Below are 27,411 nucleotides of genomic sequence, written 5' to 3' on the forward strand. Positions count from 1 at the left end.
CGAAAACATACGCTTTAATGAAGGATCTGCTGGCACCCGAGAAACCAGCAAACAAGTCGTTTGAAGAATTGAGCACACTGGTAAGAGACCACCTGAAGCCAGCGAGCAGCCTACACATGGCCAGACACAGGTTCTACAACAGACACTGTGTGGGCCAGAGCATACCCGACGTTGTGGCGGAACTTCGGAGGTTGGCTAGTTTCTGTGAGTTCTCCGATGAACTGAGGAGAGAAATACTGAGAGACTTTTTCATTGAAGGAATATGCTACGCAGACATATTCCGAAAGCTCATGGAGACCAAGAACCTGACCTTAGAGGCAGCAGCACTGGTTGCACAGACATTCTTGGGAGGGGAAGAAGAAACGAGGTTGATTTACAATGCAGGTACGACAACTAACGAAATATCGAAACAAGAAGTTCACAGCACTAAACAAGCTGCTACCCCAACACACAGACAAAACCGGGAGAACAGGCTCTCGACAGCAGGCAGTGGCGCCAGAAGCCATCAAGGGCCACAGGAACGGCCGTTCACACCTCATCAACCCACAATGCGAGCAATCAACTACAAACTGAGAGAAGCTCAAGAGAGATCAGCCAGACGCAGCTCATTCTTTGGGAACACTTTGAACAATGGAACCGGTCTCTGCTGGAGGTGTGGGAGTTGGCACTTGTCAAGGGGATATCGATTTCAGCAGGCTGTTTGCAGGAACTGTGAATATACAGGGCATTTGGCCCGCATGTGCAAAAAAACGGCAGCTCAGCTGGTATACGAATCGGATGGGTCGGAAAGCGGTGGGGACAGTACCCGGGACACCGATGTACAGCGGGTCAACACGATCAAAGGCCACTGCTCCTACAACAGGACGCCTCTTATAATGCTGAGGGTCCTACTCAACGGGATACCTGTCAACATGGAGCTGGATACGGGAGCGAGTCAATCTCTCATGGGCGCTCAACAATTTGAACAACTGTGACCGCATAAAAGAGACAGACCAAAACTCACAAGGGTCGACACCAAACTAAGGACCTATACCAAAGAAATCGTACCAGTCCTCGGCAGCGCCATGCTCTCTGTCACACACAAAGGGACAGTGAACTGACTTCCCCTGTGGATTGTCCCCGGAGACCCCCCAGCACTGCTGGGGAGAAGCTGGCTGGCAAAACTAAACTGGAAATAGGATGATGTCCATGCCATGTCATTAGAGGAACGGACCTCCTGCTCAACAGTTATAAAGCGATTTGAACATCTCTTTCAGCCAGGTGTGGGCACTTTCAAAGGGGCCAAAGTCAAAATCTACATCACACATGATGCTAGACCAGTCCATCACAAGGCCAGAGCTATACCCTATGTGATGAGGGAAAAGATTGAACACGAACTAGACAGGCTTCTGCGGGAAGGCATTATATCACCTGTGGAATTTAGCGACTGGGCAAGTCCCATCGTCCCAGTCATGAAGCCGGATGGATCCATACGAATCTGTGGGGACTACAAATCTACCATAAACAGAGTCTCCCTACAGGACCAGTACCCGTTGCCCAGAGCGGAGGACTTATTTGCCACATTGGCTGGAGGTAAACTTTTCTCAAAACTAGACCTCACATCTGCGTATATGACGCAAGAATTGACCGAGGAATCCAAGCTACTCACCACCATCAACACACATCGAGGCCTTTTCATGTACAATCGATGCCCATTCGGCATCAGGTTGGCAGCTGCCATATTCCAGCGCAACATGGAGAGTCTGCTCAAGTCCATCCCGGGGACGGTTGTATTTCAAGACGACATACTTATCACGGGCAGGGACACCGACTCCCATCTCCGTAATTTGGAGGAAGTACTAAAGCGGTTGGATCGGGTAGGCCTACGAGTCAAGAAATCCGAGTGCCTGTTTCTCGCACCCGAGGTTGAATTTTTGGGCAGAAGGATTACCGCTGATGGAATCCGCCCAACAGAGTCCAAAACAGAAGCAATTCACCTGGCACCCAGGCCCCGGAATGTCTCAGAACTGCGCGCCTTTCTCGGGCTACTCAATTACTTTGGGAACTTTATGCAGAACTTAAGCACGCTGCTGGAGGCTCTCCACGTGCTACTCAGGAAGGGATGCGATTGGTTTTGTGGGGACGCCCAGGAACACGCCTTCAATAAGGCACGCAACCTTCTGTGTTCCAACAGTGTTTTGACTTTCTTTGATCCAGGTAAAAAGCTAGTCCTCACATGCGATGCGTCAGCGTATGGGGTCGGGTGCGTTTTGCAACATGTCAATAGTGCGGGCAAATTGCAACCCATAGCTTATGCCTCCAGGTCACTTTCGCGGGTGGAGCGCGGGTACGGAATGGTCGAGAAGGAGGTGCTCGCGTGCGTGTATGGTGTCAAAAAGGTGCACCAATACCTTTTCGGAGCCAAGTTCGCATTAGAAACCGACCACAAGCCCCTCACGTCCCTCCTATCCGAGAGCAAGGCAATAAACGCCAACGCCTCGGCGCGAATTCAACGGTAGGCACTCATGCTGGTGTCCTACGACTATACCATAAGGCACAGACCAGTCATAGACAACTGTGCCGACGCGCTCAGCAGGCTACCCCTGGCGACCACAGAAGGGTCTGATGAACAGGACTGTGAGATAGTCATGGCAATTAATGCCTTTGAGTCCACAGGTTCGTCCATGACGGCTCGCCAAATGAGAGCCTGGACGGCCAGCGACCCCACGTTATCCTAAGTAAAAAGATGTGTCCTAACCGGTGACTGGGCAGAGGCTCGCGATGCCTGCCCCGAGGAATTAAAACCCTTTCACAAGCGTATGCATGAGCTATCACTACAAGCATCTGCCTGATGTGGGGCAGCCGAGGAGTCATGCCTCTGCGAGGCAGAGAGGCATTTGTCCGGGAGCTCCACCGCGAGCACCCGGGGATTGTTCTCATGAAGGCCATAGCCAGATCCCACGTCTGGTGGCCTGGTATTGACGCGGACTTGGAGCTCTGTGTCCAAAGGTGCATCATTTGTGCCCAACTCAGCAATGCCCCCAGGGAGGCTCCCCTGAGTCCCTGGCCCTGGCCTACCAAACCGTGGTCGTGGGTGCACATAGCCTATGCGGGCCCATTCATGGGCAAAATGTTCCTCGTAGTTGCAGATGCATTTTCAACGTGGATCGAATGCACCATTTTAAACTCGAGCACAACTGTGGAGAGCCTCGCAACCATGTTTGCAATGCACGGAATCCCTGACATATTGGTCAGTGACAATAGTCCGTGTTTCACCAGCGCAGAATTCCAAGACTTTATAATTGACCACGGCATAAATCATATCAAGACGGTACCGTTCAAGCCGGCCTCCAACGGCCAGGCGGAGAGAGCAGTGTAAATCATTAAACAAGGCATGCTTAAAATCCAAGGTCCTACGCTGCAGGGTCGCCTGTCGCGACTGCTGCTGGCATACAGATCTCGTCCGCACTCACTGATTGGGATCCCCCCCGCGCAACTGTTGATGAAAAGGACTTTAAAAACAAGGCTCTCATTAATCCTCCCAGACATGTATGAAATCATTGAGGCAAAGCGCCGTAAGCTGACTGAGTACTATGACAGAAATTTGAGGGGGAGATGGAATGAGATAGGGGACAAAGTGTTTGTACTAATCTATGGCAGGCGTCCCAAATGGCTTGCAGGGACAGTAACGGGCAAGGAAGGAAACAGGCTACTGGTAGTACAAATGGACAATGGCAAAACCTGCCGGAGGCATGTAGACCAAGTCAAAAGCAGATTTACCAACAACACTGCAGAACCAGAGGCAGACTACAATGTGGAACTCGCACCACACCTGGTGGATAGACAGAGGGAACAACCTGAGGAAAGGGCAATCCCAATAGACAGCCCAGGCGAATCAACAACAGTCACACCAATCGAAACAGACAGCCCAGGTGAGATACCAGCAACCACACCCAAAGAAAAACAGACACCAAGGCAAACAACTGAACCACAACTCAGACGCTCCACGCGAGAGCGTAGACAACCTGAGAGACTGAACCTATAAAGACAATAAGACCTTGGGGGAGGGTGATGTCATGTATCTTACATTATTATATATAACTGTATCCTAACATGCTATACATGACTGTAATAAGATATGACCTGTAACCACCAGCATACCTTACCACCAGGGGTGCACTTGCAAGAGACAGGTATATAAGGACAGGTCTCAGGCAAGTGCAGCATTCCAGAGCTGTGAAATAAAGGTGCAGGTCCAGAGTGACCTTGACTTCACTACATGCCTCGTGTGAATCTGTACTGAGGGGACAGGACTTTACAAATCGAATTCCCTATCACTATAGTTCTCCCACTCTTTTTCCTGCTCTGCTGTGCAGCAGAGCCACCCATGGTGCCATGAACTTGGCTGCTGCTGCCCTCCCTGATGAGTTATCCTCCTCAACAGTACCCAAAGCAGTGTATCTGTTTTGCAGGGGGATGACCGCAGGGGACCCCTGCACTACCTTCCTTGCACTGCTCTTCTTGTTGGTCACCCATTCCCTATCTGGCTGTGTACCCTTTTACCTGCGGTAATACCAACTCACTAAATGTGCTATTCACATCATTCTCAGCATCGTGCATACTCCAGAGTGAATCCACCCACTGCTCCAGTGCCGCAATGCGGTCCGTCAGGAGCTGCAGGCGGGCACACTTCCAGCACACGTAGTCGTCAGGGACACCGGAAGCGTCCCTGACTTCCCACATAGTACAGGAGGAGCATAACACGTCTCCGAGCTCTCCTGCCATGACTTAACCCCTAGATAAACTTAATTTGGCAACAACAATGCTAAAGGTTACTTACTGATAAAGAAAAGAAAAAGAAAAACTACTTACCAATCACTTACCCCCTTGGCTGTGATGTCACCTTTCGATTTATTTCTTCTTTTTTGCCTCCCTGATGTAGCTGCACCAGCTGGTCTCTCCAATCTGCCGATGCTCCTGTTGGGCCTTTATAGGCCTCCTCGATGTCCCACTCCACCTCCTCGACTCCCCGCTGGCCTCGCTCGGGATTTGAGTATAGGAGCAGGGAGGTCTTACTGCAGTTGTACAGGGCCTTAGTGAGGCCACATCTGGAATATTGTGTTCAGTTTTAGTCTCCTAATCTGAGGAAGGACATTCTCGCTATTGAGCGAAGGTTCACCAGACTGATTCCCCTGATGGCAGGACTGACATATGATGAAAGACTGGATCGACTGGACCTGTATTCACTGGAGTTTAGAAGGATGAGAGGGGATCTTATAGAAACATATAAAATTCTGAGGGGGCGGGTCAGGTTAGATGCAGGAAGAATGTTCCCGATGTTGGGGAAGTCCAGAGCCAAGGGACATAGTCTAAGGATAAGGGATAAGCCATTTAGGAATGAGATGAGGAGAAATTTTTTCACTCAGAGTTGTTAACCTGTGGAATTCCCTACCGCAAAGAGTTGTTGATGCCAGTTCATTGGATATATTCAAGAGGGAGTTAGATATGGCCCTTACGGCTAAAGGAATCAAGGGGTATGGAGAGAAAGCAGGAAAGGGGTACTGAGGTGAATGTTCAGCCATGATCTTAGTGAATGGTGGTGCAGGCTCAAAGGACCGAATGGCCTACTCCTGCACCTATTTTCTATGTTTCTATGTTAATCCTAACATTCACTATTTGATATATGAGGAATAGCCACTTAGGTCACAAATGACAGCCAAGCCCAGCAATATGTAGGACCTTAAGAATGAGGGATGGAGGGGTAAAAATGGAAGAAATTTGAAAATTAAACCAAAGAAAAAAAAATAGTTAATTCCTTCCCCCACTCTAGCATACAGAAAAAACTTTATATTCAAACTAGTTTTGATAACTAGAGCTTTAATGAGGTGTCACTGGCTGGGGAACTTTTCAGATAGAATCATTTCCTGGAACAGACTGAACCACTATCTGTCCTATATCGGTAACTGAGGAAATTCATCAGCAGATGCTCCACCTATTGCAGCACAACCTTTTGTGAATTTGTGCATTTAAAAAATTGTTAACATTTAGTAGTTCGCATGCAACTGGTGATGCAAGGACATGATAACATTACTGATTACATCCGAACAGTTAAGGTATGCACATTGGGTGGTTTGTGTTTAAGTACAGTTATGTGGATAGACTGGAGAAGCTGGGGTGGTTCTTCTTAGAGCAGACAAGGTTGAGAGGAGATTTGATAGAGATGTTCAAAATCAAGAGGGGTCTAGACAGAATAGATAGAAAGAAATTGTTCCCATTGGCGGAAAGGTTGAGAGCCAGAGGACAAAGATTTAAGGTGATTGGCAAAAGAACCAAAAGCAACACGAGGAAAAGCTTTTTTACGCAGCGAGTGGCTAGGATCTGGAATGCACCACTTGAAAGGGTGGTGGAGGCAGACTCAATCGGGGCTTTCTAAAGGAAACTGGATAAGGAAAAACATTTGCAGGGCTACAGGGAAAGAGTGGGGCTAGCTGATGTGCTCTTGAAAAGAGCCGGCATGGGTTCAAAGGGCTGAATGGCCTCCTTCTGTGCTGTAACCATTCTATTATTCTAACTAGATGTTAACTAGATTTGTAAAATATTCCTTTAATTTGTGGAAGCTGAATTCGTCCACCAGTATGGGTGGACATGCAGTGGAGTTTCTCCTCAACTGAAATTATCATTTTCTGATTCCAGTGTATACTTTAATCTTATATGCTTTATATTTATTTACATTTACATGCTTGTAAAAAGGAACATTGCTGATGAGCAAGGGAAAATGTAATATCTGGCCCAGCTGGTAGTTGCAGGCAGACACAATCTTAAAAAAGAAAAGAAAATGCTGAAGTCATCTCCTGACTACTGTTTTTTGGCTCGACAACAGCACTTGTTTAAATCAATGCAAAACGGTCACAAATGATAATTTATTGCCACTTATATGGATGTCCAGAGAAAAAACAGGGTACCAGGCAGTGGAACAGCATATTTTACCACTTTCCTATCCCAGAACTGCTACCAATGGAACTGGTGCTCTGATACAGACCAGTTCTCTTGTGGCCCATTTATACTGCAGGGCAGATTGAGAAATAATGGATAGCTGTGCATGCTCCAAAGTTGTAAAAGTGACTTTAAAGCAAGTCCACATATGCAAGATGCTGCTGGTTTACACCTACAGGTGTGTTTGTGGAAAGACTCAGCCAGAGTTAAAATGGTAAGAAGGGCATCTCCATATCTGGACCCTTACCCCACACCTCTCAGAGGATTGGGTGCAGAGTCCCGAGGTCTGCAATGTTTGTAATGTAGGGAAAGGCAGAAGCCACTTTGTGCACAGCAAGATCCCACAAACAGCAACGAAATAAGTGACCAGATCATCTTTATTTTTACAGTGTTGGTTGAGGTATAAATATTGGGCAGGCCACCACGGAGCACTCAGCTGCTCTTCTTCAAATAGTGCCATAGAGTCTTTTAGGTCCACCTGAGAGGGTAGATGGAACCTCGATTTAATGTCTCATCTCTAAGACGGCACCTCTGATAGTGCAGGACTCCCTCAGTACTGCACTGCACGTGCACTCCAATGTAGGTGGTCAGCATGAAGGGAGTTGGGAGTCTGTGCACTAGATGTGCATCAGGCTCTTTAGGCACCTACAAATATTTGTAACAGCCGCTGAAGTGGAAGCCGGCATTAAAATTAAATCCTGGCAACCCTGTCCAGTTTCCTACGGAATACCAAAGGATAGAAAACCAAAGGGCAGAATACCAAAGGGCAGAAAACGCTAGTGGGAGTTGTGTACAGACCACTAAACAGTAGTAGTGAGGTTGGGGACAGCATCAAATAAGAAATTAGGGATGCGTGCAATAAAGGTACAGCAGTTATCATGGGTAACTTCAATCTACATATTGATTGCGCTAACCAAACTTGTAGCAATGCGGTGGAGGAGGATTTCCTGGAGTGCATTAGGGATGGTTTTCTAGACCAATATGTCAAGGAACCAACTGGAGGGCTGGCCATCCTAGACTGGGTGATGTGTAATGAGAAAGGGCTAATTAGCAATCTTGTTGGGCGAGTCCCCTTGGAGAAGAGTGACCATAATATGGTAGAATTCTTTATTAAGATGAAGAGCGACACAGTTAATTCAGAGACTAGGGTCCTGAACTTAAGGAAAGCTCACTTTGATGGTATGAGATGTGAATTGGCTAGAATAGACTGGCGAGTGATACTTAAAGGGTTGATGATGGATAGGCAATGGCAAACATTTAAAGATCACATGGATGAACTTCAACAATTGTACATCCCTGTCTGGAGTAAAAATAAAACGGGGAAGGTGGCTCAACCGTAGCTAACAAGGGAAATTAAGGATAGTGTTAAATGCAAGGAAGAGGCATATAAATTGGCCAGAAAAAGCAGCAAACCTGAGGACTGGGAGAATTTTATAATACAGTCGAGGGGGACAAAGGGTTTAATTAGGAGGGGGAAAATAGAGTCTGAGAGGAAGCTTGCTGGGAACATAAAAACTGACTGCAAAAGCTTCTATAGATATGTGAAGAGAAAAAGATTAGTGAAGACAAACGTAGGTCCCTTGCTGTCAGATTCAGGTGAATTTATAATGGGGAACAAAGAAATGGCGGACCAGTTAAACAAATACTTTGATTCTGCCTTCACGAAGGAAGACACAAATAACCTTCCGGAAATATTAGGGGACCGAGCGTCTAGTGAGAAGGAGGAACTGAAGGATATTCTTATTAGGCGGGAAATTGTGTTAGAGAAATTGATGGGATTGAAGGCCAATAAATCCCCGGGGCCTGATGGTCTGCATCCCAGAGTACTTAAGGAAGTGGCCCTATAAATAGTGGATGCATTGGTGATCATTTTCCAACAGTCTATCGACTCTGGATCGGTTCCTATGGACTGGAGGGTAGCTAATGTAACACCACTTTTTAAGAAAAGAGGGAGAGAGCAAACAGGTAATTATAGACTGGTTAGCCTGGAAAATGTTGGAATCAATTATTAAAGATGAAATAGCAGCATATTTGGAAAGCAGTGATGGGATCAGTCCAAGTCAGCATGGATTTATGAAAGGGAAATCCTGCTTGTCAAATCTTCTAGAATTTTTTGAGGATGTAACTAGTAGAGTGGACAAGGGAGAACCAGTGGATGTGGTGTATTTGGACTTTCAAAAGGTTTTTGACAAGGTCCCACACAAGAGATTGGTGTGCAAATTAAAGCACATGGTATTGGGGGTAATGTACTGACGTAGATAGAGAACTGTTTGGCAGACCGGAAGCAGAGAGTCGGGATAAATGGGTCCTTTTCAGAATGGCAGGCAGTGACTAGTGGGGTGCCGCAGGGCTCAGTGCTGGGACCCCAGCTATTTACAATATACATTAATGATTTGGATGAGGTAATTGAGTGTAATATCTCCAAGTTTGCGGATGACACTAATCGAGGTGGCGGTGTGAGCTGTGAGGAGGATGTTAAAAGGCTGCAGGGTGACCTGGTTAGGTGAGTGGGCAAATGCGTGGCAGATGCAGTATAATATGGATAAATGTGAAGTTATCCACTTTGGTGGCAAAAACACGAAGGCAGAATATTATCTGAATGGCGGCAGATTTGGAAAAGGGGAGGTGCATCGAGACCTGGGTGTCAAGGTACATCAGTCATTGAAAGTTGGCATGCAGGTACAGCAGGCAGTGAAGAAGGCAAATGGTATGTTGGCTTTCATAGCTAGGGGATTTGAGTATAGAAGCAGGGAGGTCTTACTGCAGTTGTACAGGGCCTTGGTGAGGCCTCACCTGGAATATTGTGTTCAGTTTTGGATTCCTAATCTGAGGAAGGACGTTCTTGTTATTGAGGGACTGCAACGAAGGTTCACCAGACTGATTCCTGTGATGGCAGGACTGACATATGAAGAGAAACTGGATCGACTGGGCCTGTATTCACTGGAGTTTAGAAGGATGAGAGGGGATCTCATAGAAACATATAAAATTCTGACGGGACTGGACAGGTTAGATGCAGGAAGAATGCTCCCGATGTTGGGGAAGTCCAGAACCAGGGAACATAATCTAAGGATAAAGGGTAAGCCATTTAGGACTGAGATGAGGAGAAACTTCTTCACTCAGAAAGTTGTTAACCTGTGGAATTCCCTACCGCAGAGAGTTGTTGATGCCAGTTAATTGGATATATTCAAGAGGGAGTTAGATGTGGCCCTTACGGCTAAAGGGATCAAGGAGTATGGAGAGAAAGCAAGAAAGGGGTATTAAGGTGAATGATCAGCCATGATCTTATTGAATGGTAGTGCAGGCTCGAAGGGCTGAATGGCCTGCTCCTGCACCTATTTTCTATGTTTCTATGTTTCTATGTTTCCTCTTGCTCCTGTGCACCTTTGCCCCACACCCCTCCCCCTAGAAATTCCAGGTCTGGTGCTCATGGCACATCATGATGAATATGCCCATAGTGCAGGAAATCATTCAAATAAACTGACCCTGTGTTGTCAGGCATGGTCAATTCCTGCCTGCACAGGCGCATGTAGCTAACAGTGCCAGTGTTGCTATTGCTGCACTGGTGCCATATTATTGACTCTTCTATCCCATCCTCACTACACAAACACTGCTTCCTGAGTTAATAGGCAGCTGATATCTGTTCGTAAAATGACAGCTGACATTACATATCAAACCCAGGACAAAGTGCAAGACTGGTTCAAGATGTTTTATGATCCACTGAAGACCTGTTTCTGCCCAGGGGTGGGGCCAGTGGGGATCGGGGTAGGGGCTTCATTTTTGCACGCAGCCAAGAAGCCTAAGGCCCTCGTCTAAATTTTTGCCTCTCGGGGCCAAGTTGAGCAAATCTGGACATCAATCTCTTCACCTTAGCTCTACCCCTTTTTGTGACCCCCCCACCCCACCCCCACCAATCCCAGGACTGCAGATCAAACACTGAAGAAATGGGCTGTTATTCAGGTGGTAATGGAGATGGATTGGAGCATTCCTTTTCTGGAGAGTTTGCATAGTTACATGCAAGATGGTGCGATCTGATACATTTTCAGGCACATTTAGGGACTAAAATTTTATGGGGCTGAAATTGAGCCCTGCCCCAAAACAGGGCGCACCTATCGTTTTTGAAAGTTTTTCTCCGTCCCATGGACTGGGGCAGAGATACTGGAGAAATTCACATCTTTGAATTTTTTTTTGGTTCCGGGCGGTGTTCCGGTCGACTGCAGGGCGGAAGTGCTCTTGCAGCGGGTCAGCCGCCTCGACCAGTCATAAGCAGCGTGCTAATGACATCAGCGCGACGCGGGCGTGTGTCGTTACGCTGATGCGTCACAGCGTCCCTGCCCTTCAGTTAAAGGGGAGGGCCACTGCAAACTCTGCAGTCACTTCAGTGGCAAACACTGGGCCATCAGGGAAGGTTTCAGCCAGGCCCAAGAGGGGGTGCCAGGCTGCCTGTTGGTGGCCCAGTCAAACCTGCGGCCATAATTTTCGGCCTGAGCAGGCAGTCGGCCAACAAAAAAAAATAACATGGCATTGCCGGCTACGTCATCTCCCATTTAAGGGTGGCCGCGGTGCCAAGCCACACAAAGAGTACCGACAGCAAAAGCAGGGAAAGGGTCGCCGCCGGTCAGCAAGAAGTCGGCGTGTGCACACCGCAGTGGGAAAAAGGGCGGAATGGTCCCCTACACTCGCAAAACCTGAGGAAGGGCAATTTTGTAAAATGGCGGCCCCTCTGCGGCGATTCGGCAGCCATTCCGCACCAACCCGTGGCAGCCACAGGCTTTATAGAAAGGGGCAATTTTGGCCCCTATGTTACTATCATTTAATTACAAGATTATTAAGTGAAACTATTGCAACATTTTCTAATTAGAAACTGTTTCAGATTCAGAAAATCAATAATTCCATTTAATGATTCTGTGAATGTTTGTAAAATCAAGAGAATTATGTACAGGATGAAGTAACTACTCGGCTATAGCTAGCGATGAAGTCGCCGACAATACAATATTTTCGTCCAACTTTTTAACCTTTTACTGAAAAATTCACCACCGACAAGTCAAGAATTTCTGCCAATATTTTTCTTTGTGAATTAATTTTAGCAAGTTCATAAACAGATTTACAAACAACACATTTATGAATGAATTAAAACTGGTGGATAGAAGATAATACTGTGGTTATTGTTATAAATTAAAGTGTTTGTGTGTATCGTTTGAAGTTCTTACTATTTCTACTGGCTTTTATGAGGCCAATAAAAGCTACTCTTTCCTTACAACTCCGTTGCTCTCATCTTAACGTTGAAGTTTCTATTTTTGTTAATTTCTGTAAAAAATGTAATATTTCCTACATGAATATAGGAAATTTCAGTCCCCCTTACGGCTCTCTCCCTTTGTTTGAATCGGCTAGACTTTTGCCTTCATTTTCAACAATTTTCTTGGTGGTACAGCTGTTTTTTGATGTAAAACCACCCAGTAAAAATTTCCTCTTTATTTTTTTTAAAGAGTTCCGCCCGCATTTTGAAAAGACCGCCAGGTAGCAAACCGCCCATGTGCACCGCTGAGAAAACCGCCAGGATCTAAGTTTTGCCTCAGTGGAGGACCCATACAACCGCCGAGGAAAGTGCCCACGAAAAGCTGGCAGAACAGGGTGGTAGGTGAGTACCCTTCAAAGAAAGGTAAATTAAAGGTTTTTTAAATTATTTTTTAATTTCTAAAATGACGATTATGTTTAAAAGTGTCTTCAGAATGTTTTATAACTTTTCATTTTTTGTTTAATTGAAAAAATATTTTTTGAGTTTTCCCCCCTCCCTCAGCCCAACCGCAGCCTCGGACTAAATTTTAGTACTTACCGTCTATTTCGGTAAGAACCACCCGTTCACTTAGTTTCGCCTTTAACTGCCGAAAAACCGCTGAGAATATTGGTGTAAGATCCATTTTCTCACCAGGCGATATTTTTACCTTAATTATGAAAGTTTTCACCAGCGTTAGTTGCAGACCATTAGCAGTTTTTCTGGGAGACAATCGGGCGTTGATGGGCTTTAGGGCAAGTCTAGCCCCATGTTTCTGTTACTCTCTTCTTGTATGTTTCCTTCCCTCTTTCTTACTCTCTCTGGATGTCTCTGCTACTTTCCTTCTTTTTGTGTTTCTCTGTTACTCTCTTCCTGTGTTTATGTTACTCTACACTTCCTCTGTTTTTGCTCCAGTTACATTTGGTGCTTGCTCTATTACTTCAGGGATCACTCCCAAATGCACTTTTTTTCCTCCAATGATCTCCAGCTGCTGTAGTTTTGTCTGGTGATCTCTCCCAACTCCAGTTTCCCGAATGGCTGATAAAAACACACATGGAGTAAGTTTTCCAAGTCCATACCAATGGCGAGGAAAGCTTAGGTATACTGTATGCATAATACAAAAACTAACAAGAAAAAATCTAACCACTGCCCCTTGACATTCAATGGCATTACCATCACCGAATCCCCCACCATCAACATTCTGGGGGTCACCATTGACCAGAGACTTAACTGGACCAGCCACATAAATACTGTGCCACAAGAGCAGGTCAGAGCCTGGATATTCTGCAGTGAGTGTCTCACCTTCTAACTCCCCAAAGCCTTTCCACCATCTACAAGGCACAAGTCAGGAGTGTGATGGAATACTCTTCACTTGCCTGGATGAGTGCAGCTCCAACAACACACAAGAAGCTCGACACTATCCAGGACAAAGCAGCCCGCTTGATCGGCACCCTATCTACCACCTTAAACATTCACTCCCTCCACCACCGGCGCACCGTGGCTGCAGTGTGTACTATCTCCAAGATGCACTGCAGCAACTCGCCAAGGCTTCTTCAACAGCACCTCCCAAACCCACTACCTCTACCACCTAGAAGGACAAGGGCAACAGATGCATGGGAACACCAACAGCTGCAAGTTCCCCTCCAAGTTACACACCATCCTGACGTGGAAATATATTGCCATTCCTTCTTCATCTCTGGATCAAAATCCTGGAACAGCACTGTGGAGCACCTCCTTTGCAGCACAGTGGGAGTACCGTCACCACACAGACTGCAGAGGTTCAAGAAGGCGGCTCACCACCACCTTCTCAAAGGCAATTAGGAATGGGCAATAAATGCTGGCCTTCCCAGTGACGCCCACATCCCAGGAACGAATATGAAAAAAACTATTGGTCCAAGTCAGGATGACATTGAGGTCTGGATGTAGGGTTACAAGTGTCAAGTGAGGGTGTGTGAGCCCAACGAGCAGCACCAAATTATATAGCTATTTGATATGATTAAGATAATAAATTAAAGCTACAAAAGGCTTATGTCTCAGTATCAAAGAGCTATCTTTAGTCAACCTGTGATCACAGAATTCACAGGTGCTTTTAGCTAGCATATAGGAAGTTCCCTTTGCCTCAGATCCTACCTGTCACCCAGTCTTACAGTTTGAAGAAATTGAACATTTGAATATCTGAAAAGGGCGAGAAGTGACATTGAGACCAATCAAGCCCGTCCCACCAGTTGATAGGGCAACCTCGCACATTATTCACCCACTGCCTAGAACGTAACAAAGTCGTTAGATTTTAAATACATATTTTTGTTAAACTACTTCATATGATAGAATCCAAATTACTTTTACCCCCTCCCTGAAAGTTAAAAAAAAATCCTTGCATTTACGTAGCAAATTTACACCTCAGGACATCGCAAAGCATTTTACAGCCACTGAAGTACTTTTGAAATGAAGTAACAGTGCACACAGCAAGCTCCCACAAACAGCAATGTGATAATCAGCACTGTCATGGGATGTTTTACATCAGCCCTTTTGTACCTCAATCAAGTGGGTATCTTCTTCCAGAGTCCACATTCCAGCAGGGCACACGAGCAGATTTGGGATCACTTTTGTTTTCCCCTCTCTACTTAGGAGCACCGAAGCTAACTGTAATGTACACATTGACATCCGGTCCAAGAACTGCAAACTCACAGAAATAAATAATAAAACGCACAGATTTTCTAAACAATTTAAGTCAATAGCGAAACTATTCTTTAAAAAGAATCATACTTTTTGTTTTAAATAAATGGCAACATTTAGGTTTTAGAACTCAGATACCCCATTCCCTCCAACAAATTTAAGAAGCATTTCATACATTGATTTTGTTCAAACACTATACATTAAGGAAGTTCAAATCTATTTTGTTCTAAACAAATTCATAATCACACGAAATGGCCAGAAACGGATCACGCGCTTCCCCTCAGTCACTCCCATACCTCGAAAGTTCACAAACTCTGCCATTGCGGGTGGACTGGCCGCAGTCTAAATCCTGCAGCCGGGCTAGATAACCGCACAGTGGATTGACTTCACACCTGGAGTAGTTCAAACCCGGAGATCGGCATCTCGTCATGAGAAAGTGGGAGGGATAGAAGAAAAAACACATTGCAATATTATTCAGGGTGCAGTCTGTTCCTGCATCTACCAGGAAGCTCTGCTTCGCAAAATAGGGCACTCCATCAGCTTTGTGGTGACAGCACGCCAGCAGCATGAAAGGGTGATATAACATGGGATAAGAGAGCTGTAGATGAGACCCACCTTGCCCTATCACAAGCACCATCTGTAAAGCTCTTTAATTTCTTTGAGGAAGCAATTCCAGTCCAGCTGGTATGTGACCAGCAACAATGAATCCTGCGTGCCAATGTCCATTATGTTTTGCAGATGATACTTGTTATGTTTAGAATAACTCCACCAGACTTATATCTTAAACTCAAACTTGTTTTTTCCAAAAATATACTTTATTCATATAAAATTTTCACAATACATTGGAAAATAGTTCAGTACCTTGCGGTCAGCAATTCCATACAATTTGTTTGGATTCTGACAGCAGTTCCATACAATGCACAAGTGTGCATTCACTTCAAGGTGCAGTTTAGTACAATCCGTAAATCACGTTACATGTCGTACTGTGCAAATAAAGGTATTACATTGAGTAGATGAGAACAGGTTTACATTACATTCCAGGATACATTTCAATACCGATCATGAATCACGTTACTTAAGCTCAAACTGTTATGACCTTGGTCCCTTTATTTAACTCCAGAGTGAGAAGGCAGCATGGTAGACTGCCTTTTATACCTGTTTGCCCAGGGTGTGCAGGTGACCCTTGGGTCTCCCACAGGTGCGCCCCCTGGTGGCAAGTCTTCCACACTGGTAGTGTTTACAGACATAACAATACTAAACTTGGAAAAGTATTAAACAGTGAGGAGGATATTTTGGGTGAAGACATGCTGGTGACCAGATGGTTCTACCCCGTGCTTTCCTGGCTGTGAGTGACTGCCCCTCATTAACAGAAACATGCAGTTACAGGTATCTGAATGGTCGCAGAGAGGACAAAAGTCATTTCAGGTTCTTGGATCAGTCTGGAGGTGCACTGCAGTACACTCCCAAGCAGGTTTCACACATTGTGATGGTTTGCTGTGCACTGCACAAGTTTGCTTTTCAAACAAGACTGGAACTAGGGGCCCCGGGGGAGGAAACCTAGCATGGTGTGGCAGAAGGACACTAAGTTCAGCAGAAACAAGAGTTGGAATCAGAGGAGCCAGCAGCCCCAGTTGCCAGAGAAATGTGTAAACAGATCATCAGGGAGACTTTCTCCAGAAATCTTACCTACATTATCCTCACTACATCTTCAGAATTTCCCAGGGCTTGTGCAGCAGATCTAGCCCTTGGTGTGCAACTTTCAGAATTAAAACCGAGAACACAAAAAGCCACTTCAGCCGACCAGTACCACAATCATCAACAAACATCGATGAACACCCACAACCAGTTTACAGCCCAGAACAGCATCACGTGAGCTCGTGCTCTTCCTCCTCCTCTGCTTCCCCTTGCCGTGATTAATCTGCAGAAGAAAAGGACAAAGCTTAGAATAGGTGATTCATGTTATATATGTGGAATTGTATTTACTCTGTACAGCCACCAGCGGGCTCATTCCCTGGAGTCCCAAGATATCCCATAATCCCTTGGGAGCTCAGGTATTTAAGAAGGCTTCACAGGTTGGAGAGGCACTCTGGAGACCTGCAAAAAAAGACTAAGGTCACACTTTACTTTGAGCTCACAGTGTTCAGTCTGACTCTTTATCCATACATAACAACTGGTGACGAGATACAGATAGCGAACCCAAACATGCAGAGAACAGTGGGCATCCTGGAGAAAATTTTGGAGGGAGATGATTGGGAAACTTTTGTGGAGCGACTCGACCAATACTTCATGGCCAATGAGCTAGTTGGGGAAGAGAGCGCTGACAAATGTAGAGCGATCCTCCTCACCATCTGTGGGGCACCAACGTATGGCCTCATGAAGAATCTGCTCACTCCAGTGAAACCCACGGAGAAATTGTACAATGATTTGTGCACACTGGTCCAAGAGCATTTGAACCCGAAGGAAAGTGTTCTGATGGCGAGGTACCGGTTCTACACCTACAAAAGGTCTGAAGGTCAGGAAGTGGCGAGTTATGGCGCTGAGCTGAGATGCCTTGCAGGACATTGTAAATTGGAAGGACATTTGGAGCACATGCTCAGAGACTTTTTCGTACTTGGCATTGGCCACGAAACCATACTTCGCAAGCTTTTGACTGTAGAGACTTCAACCTTGAGTAAGGCCATAGCGATAGCCCAGGCGTTCATTGCCACTAGTGACAATACTAAGCAAATCTCTCAGCACACAAGTGCTGCTACAAGTACTGTGAACAAAATGATGTTGTTTTCGAATCGTAACATGCCTGCAGCTACATGTCCGCAGATGTCTCAGAGTCCACCATCAAGGGTGATGAATGCAAGGCCATTAACACCTTGTTGACGCTGCGGGGGTGATCATCATTTCCATTCATGCCGATTCAAAGGATACGTTTGCAAGGGCTGTGGAACAATGGGACACCTCCATCGAGTGTGCAGGCGAGCTACTAAGCCTGTTAAACCTGCAAATCACTATGTTGCAGAGGAGGACAGATCCACGGAGGATCACTATGAACCAGAGCCTCAGATAGAGGAGGCAGAGGTACATGGGGTGCACACATTCACCACGAAATGTCCCCCGATAATGCTGAATGTTGAACTAAATGGATTCCTGGTGTCAATGGAGCTGGACATGGGCGCGAGCCAGTCCATCATGGGCAAAAAGACTTTCGAAAGGTTGTGGTTCAACAAGGCCTCAAGGCCAGTCTTAACTCCAGTTCGCACAAGACTAAGAACTTACACTAAAGAACTGATTCCTGTAATCGGCAGTGCTACCATAAAGGTCTCCTATGATGGAGCGGTACACAAGCTACACCCTGGGTGGTACCGGGCGATGGTCCTGCACTGCTCGGCAGGAGCTGGCTGGGAAATTCTACGGTGGAACTGGGACGACGTCCGAGCGCTATCACCCTCTGACGACACTTCATGCGCCCAGGTCTTAAACAAATTTCCTTCGCTGTTCGAACCAGACATCGGGAAATTCCAAGGAGCAAAAGTGAAGATCCACCTAATTCCGGGGGCGCGACCCATCCATCACAAGGCGAGAGCAGTACCGTACATGATGAGAGAAAAGGTAGAGATTGAGCTCGACTGGCTGCAACGAGAGAGCATCATTTCACCAATCGAGTTCAGCGAGTGGGCCAGTCCTATTGTCCCAGTCCTCAAGGGAGACGGCACCGTCAGAATCTGTGGCGATTACAAAGTAACTATCAATCGTTTCTCCCTGCAGGACCAATACCCACTACCAAAAGCTGACGACCTCTTTGCAACGTTGGCGGGAGGAAAGACGTTCATGAAGCTGGATCTGACTTCAGCCTACATGATGCAGTAACTGGAGGAATCATTGAAGGCCCTCACCTGCATCAACACGCACAAAGGTCTTTTTGTTTATAACAGATGCCCATTTGGAATCCGATCAGCGGCGGCGATATTCCAGAGAAACATGGAAAGTTTACTGAAGTTGGTCCTGCACACTGTGGTCTTCCAGGACGATATCTTGGAAACAGGTCGGAACACAGTCGAGCACCTGCAGAACCTGGAGGAGGTTCTTAGTCGACTCAACCGTGTGGGGCTCAGGTTAAAACGCTCGAAGTGTGTTTTCCTGGCGCCTGAAGTGGAGTTCCTGGGAAGGAGGAAGGCATCAGGCCCACCAACATGAAGACGGAGACAATAGAGAACGCACCGAGGCCACAGAACGTGACGGAGCTGCGGTCTCTTTCTGGGACTCTTGAACTACTTTGGTAACTTCTTACCAGGTCTCAGCACCCTGCTAGAAACACTACATGTCTTACTACGAAAAGGGGGTGAATGGGTTTGGGGCAAAAGCCAAGAAAATGCCTTTGTAAAAGCGAGAAAATTATGCTCAAACAAATTGCTTGTGTTGTATGATCCATGTAAGTGTTTGGTACTAGCATGTAATGCGTTGTCATATGGCGTCGGGTGTGTATTGTAACAAGCTAATGATTTCGGGAAACTGCAACCGGTTGCTTATGCATTCAGGAGCCTGGCTAAGGCCGAGAGAGCCTACAGCATGATTGAAAAAGAAGCGTTAGCATGTGTCCATGGGGTAAAGAAAATGCATCAATACCTGTTTGGGCTAAAATTCAAATTGGAAACTGACCATAAGCCACTTATATCCATATTCTTTGAGAGTAAAGGGATAAATACGAATGCATTGGCCCGCATCCAGAGATGAGCGCTCACGTTGTCTGCATACAACTACGCCATCCGCCACAGGCCAGGCACAGAAAACTGCGCCGATGCTCTCAGTAGGCTGCCATTGCCCACCACGGGGGTGGAAATGGTGCAGCCCGCAGATCTAGCCATGGTTATGGAAGCATTTGAGAGTGAGCAATCACCGGTCACTGCCCGAAAGATCAAAATCTGGACAAGCCAGGACCCCTTATTATCGCTAGTCAAAAGCTGTGTGCTTCACGGGAGCTGGTTCAGTGTCCCAGTGGAAATGCAGGAAGAGATAAAGCCATTCCAGCGGCGCAAAGATGAACTGTCTATACAGGCAGACTGCCTTCTGTGGGGCAATCGAGTAGTGGTCCCCAAGAAGGGCAGAGACTCTTTCATCAATGATCTCCACAGTACCCACCCAGGCATCGTAATGATGAAAGCGATAGCCAGATCCGATGTATGGTGGCCTGGTATCGATACGGACTTAGAGTCCTGCATTCACAGATGTAATACCTGCTCACAGTTAAGCAATGTATCCAGGGAGGTGCCGCTAAGTTTATGGTCTTGGCCCTCCAAACCGTGGTCTAGGGTACACGAGGACTATGCAGGCCCGTTCTTGGGTAAAATGTTCCTTGTGGTTCTAGACACGTACTCCAAGTGGATTGAATGTGAGATAATGTCGGCTAGCACGTCCGCTGACACCACTGAAAGCCTGCGGGCCATGTTTGCCACACACGGCTTACTCGATGTCCTGGTGAGTGACAACGGGCCATATTTTACCAGTGTTGAGCTCAAAGAATTCATGACCCGTAACGGGATCAAACATGTCACATCTGCTCCGTTTAAACCACGTCCAATGGTCAGGCAGAGAGAGCAGTGCAAACCATCAAGCAAGGCTTGACGAGGGTAACTGAAGGCAAACTGCAGACTCGCCTATCCCGAGTCCTGCTTAGCAACAGCACGAGACCACACTCACTCACTGGGATCCCACCTGCTGAACTGAAAAGAGCACTTAAGACAAGGCTCTCGTTAGTTCACCCTGATCTACATGAACAGGTAGAGAGCAGGCGGCTTCAACAAAGTGCATACCATGATAGCGCAAATGTGTCACGCGCGATTGAAGTCAATGATCCTGTATTTGTCTTAAATTATGGACAAGGTCCCAAGTGGCTTCCCGGCACTGTCGTGGCCAAAGAGGGGAGCAGGGTGTTTCGGGTCAAACTTTCAAATGGACTCATTCACCGGAAACACTTGGACCAAATCAAACTTAGATTCATGGACTATCCTGAGCAACCCACCTTGGACCCTACCTTTTTTGATCCCCCAACACACACACCAGTGGCAACCGACACCACGGTTGACCACGAAGCAGAACCCATCATCCACAGCAGCCCTGCAGGGCGCAACACACCAGGCAGCCTAGCAAGGCCAGCTGTACAGCAGCCCAGCGAGGGCCCAACAAATGATTCAACAACACCAGCTTTCACACCGAGACGATCAACCAGGGCAAGAAGGGCCCTAGATCGACTCAGATCTCACATTGTAAATAGTTACACTATTGACTTTGGCGGGGAATGTTGTTATATATGTGGATTTGTATTTACTCTGTACAGCCACCAGAGGGCTCATTCCCCGAAGTCCCAAGGGATCCCATAATCCTGTGGGAGCACAGGTATTTAAGAAGGCTTCACAGGTTGGAGAGGCACTCTGGAGACCTGCAATAAAAGACTAAGGTCACACTTTACTTTGAGCTCACGGTGTTCAGTCTGACTCTTTCTCCATACACAACAGTTCACACCCAGAGGAAGGCAGAATTGCAGAAGAAGGAATAATAAGAATTGATGTGCTTTTCCATCTCCTGCAGCAGGAGATGGAAAAGCAAGACACTGAAACACGCATTTACAGCTGACACAGGCCCACCACCATCTTGGCCCCTGATTGGCAACACAGAATATCTTCCTGGGAGATCCACTGCTTTTTCCTGTGTCTGTTGTCAGCCAAGTGCCCTGTCACTCCCAGACACTGTGTGCCATCTTCTCATGCAAGAAGAATGTATATAGTATGAAAGGGCTCTGCTTCTCAAAGACATTCAACGCATTCCAATAGGCTAAAAATATGTTACAGGGTGGACAAGTGCTGGAAAGCTACATGGGCATGTGAGGCTCAGAGTTTGAAGGGGCTACATGCATGAGGCTTATGAGGGGAGGTCCATGCACACGTACCAGCTGGAAGAGTAAGCGTGCCAGAGAACAACAGTGCACATTTCATGACTCCATTGCAGTCCATTAAAACTGGGAGGGTGAAGAATGGATGTAGAAAGTCTGAGTCAGACTATGGTAACCGATGGTGCTACAGTGATGTGGGGAAGGAAGGTAGTGCTTTTACTTTGCCTACCTTATTTAAATCATTAAACTTATTCCAGCACGGCACAGCCATTCTAGGAGGCCACTGAGGTGGCACTCACAGCCACTGCCATCTCCTACTACATGGTTTACACCATTGCCTACTGACTTCTTGTCATATCTCCCCAGCAAGCCCTTCATGCATAGCATCATCTCGTCTAACAGGACCTCTGAAGAATTGGAGGCACGCTGCTGGGTGTTGTTCCTACCACTGCGAGGATTCTTGATGACGAGGCTGCCTTAACTGGTGGAACTCAGACATCTGCTGCTGATTCATTTTGCAGTGCCCGAAACAGAAACAAGGGGTAAGTATCTAGAACTGACTCTTCCAGTTTTGCTTATATACAACTTCAGCTGTTGACCCGTTAGTTTCCTTGCCAATGCGTGACTCAGTTTAATATGACAAAGGACATAGGGGTATAATTTCACCTAGAGCATGAGCACAAAATGGCTAACAGAAAATCAGCAGCCCGTTTTGCACCCAGCCTGATTTTCTTTTCCACAGAGCGTGCAGGGCAAAATAGGCTGCCATTTCACTATCGGCCGCTTTGCGTTACCGCCCAAGGCAAATTTATACCCCATAATCCAGAATCTTAAGGCAGTTTCTTCGAGTAAGGAAAGTGGTCTTAAAGTGGTGTTTTAAACCATGCTGAATCCTGGCCAAACTCAAAGAGTATTGCTAAGAATTCTGGATCATTCAGACAGCACTCTTAGAACAAAGAAAAATTACAACTGGCAGCTGGCTTTATTTAATAACTGACTATGCTTTTTTTTACCTATATCTGTACTGGGAAAAAAGTTATTGTTGAATGAGAGAATCCACTTGGATCTGGGAATGTTGTATTGGTAGCTAGAGGGTCTTAGGTGAATCCACAGGACTCGTCAAAAGGAATTATTTTGGAGAATGCACATACTGGATTTGAGTTGAAAGAACTGGGTTTGGCATGAAGTGAGTAAAGGACAGTGTAGTTAAGATATATTATTGGGGCCAAAATTCCCCTGTTCTGCGCCTCCCGCTAGCGCCTCCGGGGGCGCTAACAGGGCACAAAACTGTTTTCGCCCGGGTGGGTGTGGGGAGTGCTACCGGCATCATAAGGGGATCATTTTAAACCAAAGATTGGGTGTGTTTGGGTCAGGTGGGATGTTAAAATTTAAAACATCTCAAACCAAAGCTCAACCCACCTCAAACCCGCCCACATCTAGTTTTAATGGCGGCGGTACGACGCGGGGGGTGGGGTGAGGTGGGGTTGATGGGGGGGGGGGAAAGCAACCAACCCGCTCACAGGTGGATGGCTCATTTAAATATTTTGATGAGGCTGGCGTGCCTCAGATTATATCTCTCTTCCAGCTTTAATGCTGGCCGGCCGGGTTTCCCGAGGCACGCGAGGACTGCTGCCTTACCAGTACTGCGTATGAGCTAAGAGGAGCAGGAGTGTTTTCCCCCGGCCCACCAAGCTAATCTGCTTCTCTCACTGCTCCCCCCACACTCCGCAATCAGACCCCCCCAGATTGGACCCACCCCCTCCGTGCTCAGACCCCCTGTGATCAGATCCCCCTGCAATCACCAATCACCAAACCACGCTGTACCTAACCCCCAACCCCTGCGATCTCTACCCAACAGCAGGAAACCTACCTGCTCCTGCTCCTGGGCTGTGGCCTTTTATGTAGCGTCCCCTGCCCGACAGGGAGCCAAGCCTGTTAATCAGGTTTGCTTCCGGGCGCGAACCATGTTGAAAATAATACATACACACAACGTTCGGGGAAACCCGGTTTCCCAACCAGAACTCCCCCCCCCCCCCCCCCCCTCCCCCGTGCCTGCTTGGAAGTCTCGCCCCAGTAAAAATTAGGCCACTAGAATCTTGGAGCACAGAAGGAGGCCATTCAGCCATCGTGCCTGTGCCGGTTCTTTACAATAGTTATCCAATTAGTCCCACTCCCCTGCTCTTTCCCCAGAGCCCTTCAATTGTTTTCCCCTTCAAGTATTTATCCAAATCCCTTTTGAAAGTTACTTCTTAATCTGCTTCCACCACCCTTTCAGGTAGTGCGTTCCAGATCATAATAACTTGCTGCTTAAAACAAATTCTCCTCATCTCACCTCTGTCTCTTTTGCCAATTACCTTAAATCTGTGTCCTCTGGATACTGATCCATCTGCCACTGGAAACAGTTTCTCCTTATTTACTCTATTTGCAAATTTTGAAATTATGCCCTGTATACCCAAGCCCAGGTCATTAATAGATATCAAAAGGAGCAGTGGTCCAAAAGCAATCTCCGGGGATACCATTGTATACCTTTCTCAAGTCTGAAAAACCACCGTTCATCACCACTGTTCTCAGCTGTCTGTCCCTTAGCCAATTTTGTGTCCACGTTGCCACTGCCCCTTTAATCCCATGGGCTTTAATTGTGATAACAAGTCTATTACATGGTACTTAATCAAACGTATTTTGAAAGTCCATGCATACAACATCAACCACACTACCTCATCCACTCTCTCCATTATTTCATCAAAGAACTCAATCTCACAGCCTCACAGCTTGCGGTGTGAGGAAGTTTCATCTGCCCTCTGTTCCTCTTTCGGATGAGATGTTAAATCGAGGCCCCATTTGCCCTCTCAGGTGGATATAAAAGATCCCATCAAAGAAGAGTAGAGGAGCTTTCCCGATGTCTTAGCCCACAGCCAACATCACCAGAACAGATTATCTGGTCATTATCTCATTGCAGTTTGTGCGACAATAACCCCCACCACCACTGCCTAGTTCTTCTGCTCTTCCACTCTGAAAAACTGTCCTTAACTAATACTCTCAGTTTTCTCCCTTCTAACCTATTTTTATTCAGTTTGCTATCCTTTCAGTAATTTCATACCCCTTAACTGCCTCTAGTAATTTCCCATGTGGCACCTTGTCAAAGGACACAATTTAGTGGCAAGATATTTGGTTACGTATTGTTATCCAGTATGACCTGCAGGAAGAGCAACGTGTGACGACTACCTGTTTACTTGCACAACTAGATGATATAGCGGGGGTAATTTTACAATATTGCGCTCCCGGTGGGGGAAGTACCCCACTAGGGCCAGGATTTTGCCAGTGCTCAGAGGCCGGGTTTTGAGGTAGGTCCGCTGTTAAAATCTAAAAGATTCACATGGGGCAGTAACCCACTCTGAGCCCATCTCCTTGTAAATTTCCCAAGTGCCAGCTCTGCCTACGCTTTGCCCACCCAACACTAAGTGTAAGGTCAGGTAAGTACGTCAGGTTTTCAGTAACTCTCTATTGCTTTGAATAGTTGACAGCTGCAAAAGTGATATAAAAGCTACGATTTCACAGCTGTTCACTTTCCAATGTTAGAAGCTGGAGCCTTCAGGATTTGGAATACACTTTCCAGCTTTAGGAAGGTTGGAAGTGTTTGGAATATACTCCCTATCTACTATCACCTCCTTGGAACCATTGACAGATCGCTTCTGTCATCTCAACTTCAGCTGCCATCTATTCTATCAGCATCGATGCCCTTGAAAAAATCTCACCTTGGTCCTCAGAATCCCACCATGATCAGCCCCAATACCAACATCATCAGGCACACTTGCAACACCACCAACAACACCAATCTTCTCCGCAATCACCTGATGCTGGAAAGGACACAGGGAATCAGTACCTGACCACATTGCTGCATGGGAGGCCAGGTATGGCCTCACCATGGCCAGATTTACTTCACTTGAGGATGTACACCCTGGCTGCCACATGATGCACTAGATTGGCACCATCCCACACCAACACCATGGGCTAGAATCTCCACTTTTTTTGCATGCTTAATGCTCACCACGTCCATTTTACCACTAAAATGACGTATAACGCCCATATATCGCCCATTTTGGAACAAAATGGAAACTGACGGGCTTTTTTAGGAGACTTATCGGCGAGCGTTATTTACCCAATGGGCTTGACGTCGGGAAAAAATATTACCGCCGCCTACTTTTTTGGGGCGGAATCAGCAGAATGGGCAAAATCAAAGCCCATAATATCACCCAGCATTACTTTCCTCACGGAATTAACGCCGAGATTCAATATGAACGCCCGCCCACTGTTTTTTGTCGTAAAGAGCATATTTACCCAAACTAGCGGCCATGGAGATCGCCCATTGTCAATTTCACCACCTCGCACACATATCGCCCACAATATCGCACGCTCAAAAAACCGCCCACAAAAAGTGGAACTAACTGGAACAAACACCAGCAGTGTGGCTGGCATTTGTTAAATCCCACTCTTACGTGAGGAGCTGATATCGGAAGATTTGCCTGAAAGAGCGCTGATGTGAATGACAACGCTGACACACTGCTGTGTGTGTGCAGCTCTGGCATTAATGGTGCCCATCAACTTGGTGCCAGTTAAAGTTTACATTGATTGATGTTAAGTTGTATTTAACCCTTTCATGGTAAGGAATCACCAGTGTGTAACGGTCTAGCTATCTGAGACAATGCGCAACAAGGTTATGTTCAAAAAAAAAAGTTTAATACCAACATTGGTCTGAAATCATAAGTTTCACAGCCAATAACACCCAATCCCCACCCATATTCCACTTTTTCCACCATTGGCATAAATCACATGTTCAACATGTCCAGCAACACAGAATACAAAGGTAAAGCAGGAGCGTGGTACCCAGCCCCCATACATTGCAACAAATTACATACACCCAGATGGAGATATAACACATGCACTTCACTTTCCTTCCCCCCTCTCCTTCTTCTCCCCACCTTTACCCCTTCCCCTCCTCGATCCACGGTGCCTGGGCAAGGAGCTCCTCAGGTGGTGCCTCATTGGGAGGGATGAAGGCAGATGCGGTCGTTGCACGGGTACGGGTGCGGGGGCTGCAGAGGGGGCAACATTCTCTGATGCAGAAGCAGGATCTTGATCCTTGCTCTCATCTGTCGTTTGCAGTGGTGGTGCGGAACCTAGAGGTGGAGTGCCACGCTCGGGGACCACTGGGAGCCCTCTGCCACCAGTGTTCCTGGCTACCAGCTCCAGGGCCTCCTCCATCACTTCCAAGTTATTTCTTATTTGTTGGACAAAAACTCGGTGCCAACTATGTTCTTGGTGCTTAGTAGGCTTTTTGCTACTGGTCCCTCCCACAACAGCCAGACAAGCACACACCACAGCCGCAGACGCTTTCAGTGCCTCTGAGCTCCCTCTCTCTCTGTCTCTTCTTCTGCGCATGTCATGCTAACCCTTGACCTCCTGAATCGCGGGAATCGAGCGTTGCCATGCTGTTGCTAAGGACGGCTACATTTTACGGAGGAAGGTCAAAAAAATGTAACGCTACCGCCCATTTGATATCGCTCGCGGTAACAGCCATTTTCAAAAATGTAAACTAGGTGTTTTGAGAATGGACGAGAAGCCG

Source organism: Pristiophorus japonicus, chromosome 5, assembly GCF_044704955.1.
Source record: "Pristiophorus japonicus isolate sPriJap1 chromosome 5, sPriJap1.hap1, whole genome shotgun sequence".
NCBI lineage: Eukaryota > Metazoa > Chordata > Chondrichthyes > Pristiophoridae > Pristiophorus > Pristiophorus japonicus.